This window comes from Oxyura jamaicensis, chromosome 12 (assembly GCF_011077185.1).
Source record: "Oxyura jamaicensis isolate SHBP4307 breed ruddy duck chromosome 12, BPBGC_Ojam_1.0, whole genome shotgun sequence".
NCBI classification, from domain to species: Eukaryota; Metazoa; Chordata; class Aves; order Anseriformes; family Anatidae; genus Oxyura; species Oxyura jamaicensis.
The window spans coordinates 21,619,838-21,622,478 of record NC_048904.1 but is presented as its reverse complement, the minus strand read 5'-3'; positions in this window follow the sequence as shown (position 1 = coordinate 21,622,478).

The following is a 2,641-nucleotide window of genomic DNA, read 5'->3' as shown; positions in this document are numbered from 1 at the left end:
CACCGTGGTGGTGGGCGGTCTGGGGCTTGTACCCACAGCAGGACCGCGGCTGCTCCACACAGCCCCGCATGCCTCTGCCCTCCTGTGCAGCCCAGCCCCGAGCACCTGCAGTGCCTGTGGGGTCCCCGCACAGAGCTACCGACAGGTAGCCCCACGAGCCTGTCCCGTGCATGTCTGCTGAGTCAACCCCCCCCCCCAATCTCCCATGTGCAAGGGTGAGTTTTCTTTCCAAATCCACAGGGCACTTTATGGTTACCTTGCACACAAACCCCACTAAATAAATAGATGTTTATGCCGCCTGTATTAAAGTGATTACCCCCCCCCTTTTTTTTTTGACAGTGTTGAGTCAATATAACCTGAGTAATTGCATGAGTAACTCATGTTTCCCCTAAAGGGAAACTGTTCTCGTGTAAATATATTTATTAATAATTAAAGTGTTTTTGAGTTCTTATGCACACAGCCCCTCTCCCCCACAGAGATATCTGAAAAGCTGTTGTCTTTAAACCTGCACAGGAGTCACACAGGAAGGGATTTTGGCAGGGAGGTGAATACCTATTGCAGGAGGCATGTGGTTTAATTTTGACCTTTCTTTTTTTCTTCCTGAACAAAAAAAAAAAATAATAATGGTGAGATCTGTGTATGAGAGATTTAAAAACCTCTACTACTCCATTAGGAGCATTACCCTGAAATACTCACTAGAGCTTCTAACAGCCTGGATAATAGGGGTGGGAAATCATTTCTGGAAAATATTCCCCTCAAAGCATCTTACCAGAGGATTGTTTCCTAACAACAACAATAAAATCTTTGTCAAACAATCCTTCAATACCACAAATATTTTGGCTTTAATTGTATCAGTGTAGCTAACTGCTCACCATAGGAAATGGGAGTCAGAGCTCCTGGGGGATTTTTTTCTTACAAAGCAACTACTGAATACCTTTGGGTAAGTCAAACATTTTTCTATGCTCTTTGGCCTATTTTTTTATTATTATTATTTTTTAACTGACTGTAATCTGGAACCTAATTTGATATGCCTTAAAAGGCTGATTCCACATGGAAGATGCTCTACTATCAGGATAAGCAGCCATAAGAAATCCTAAAATAGGCAGATTAAGGGTTTGGGATCATGGGGGTTTATTTCTATGCAATTAAAGACACAATCACATTGAAATATTGCTATCTTGTAGTTTAAAAAAAGATCCAACAACTGGGAGTCCCACATTCAGAAACAGCTAATAACTCTACTAATTAAGGATATGATTACCAGAGACAATGAGTTAGATATCACGAAAGCACAACATTTAATTCAATGCACAGTTCTGGTGGACGTGGTGTGGCCAAAGCAGTTGCGTATTAATTAGTGCTCTGAAGAGAGCGAGGAGGACAGGAAGGGGGTGAGGAAAATTGGCAGGTGTAGAAATGAGATTAGACAACAGGATTTTCCTCTCCAGAACAGAAGTTGTGCAGAATTCTCATCAGCCTCACTAACATGTCTTGTATAAATGAAAATAAGCATCACGAGAACGGGCAGGGTGGCAAGGCACAGCTTGGGGACAGGAGGGAACACAGCTTTCCAGGGCTCGTCTGATTTCCTACCCTTGCTTTAAATGCTGACAGCTATTTGTGGATGGTGAGGTGCTTCTGTACTCAACCCTGTGCAGGGGATACACACTCCCCTGTTGCAAGGAGACCACAGTTGTAGCTGCGTGGTGAAAGCAAGGCTTCAAGCTTCCCCTCTGCTGTCCTCCACATGTGGGTGCTCCAGCTGGGTCTCTGCTCATAGTGGAAGCTCAGGATTGAGACGAGGACACTGAGGATAAAGCCACGTGCCTGGCTTTCAGCTCTGCCCTTGGTTTGGCTGGAAGCATCCCCAGGGTGCCAAGGGTCGGGGTACTGCAGCGCGCTGCCCCTCAGCTCCTGCCTGGGGTCTGGGCGGCTCTGCTGAGTGCTGCTCTGGGCAGCTGCTCGGGGCTGCTCCACTTACACTGCGGGACTGTAAGCTCTGTGAACAAAGCATCTGTTGCAACCCGGGCAGGCTCCTGCCGCAGGATCGTTCGTAGCTTTCTTTGTAGACTTACCTGGCCGCGCTCCTCAGTCGAAGAGCACCCCTCTCCACGACAGGGGATGAGCACGCGTGCCCACGGACGTGGGAAGAACTGCCGGGGATGTGAATTTACACTTTCACCCACCCAGGTAGAGCGTTCCCACGCCGATAAGGAAGGGTGGATCAGAGGCTGCGCTATCTCGGGGCCATCCCCTCCCGCCCCCCCCCGGGATTTTAGTGGGTGGAATTTGGAAATATCAACACTTCTTTCTCTATTTATTTATTTATTTCATTTCTACAGTTAAAGAAGAGCCCGATGGAGGGCAGAGGAGATGCACGGTCCTGTTCCAAACTCTGCCTTTGGCTCCTCGTGTGGGCAAAGCTCCCTCCGGAGGTGGGGCCCCGAGGAGCCGCACGCCGCTCCCCGCGCCGGGGGCCGGTTCCCGGGGGAGATGCCCGCGGCCGGGGCCGGGACCGGGAAGCGACCCGAGGCCGCGGCCGTGCCCGGCGGCCCCTCGGGACCGCACTGCCCCCGGTCCCGCGCTCAGCCCGGGCTCGCAGCCTACAGCGGGCGCGGCCGCCCGGACGGGACGGGCACGG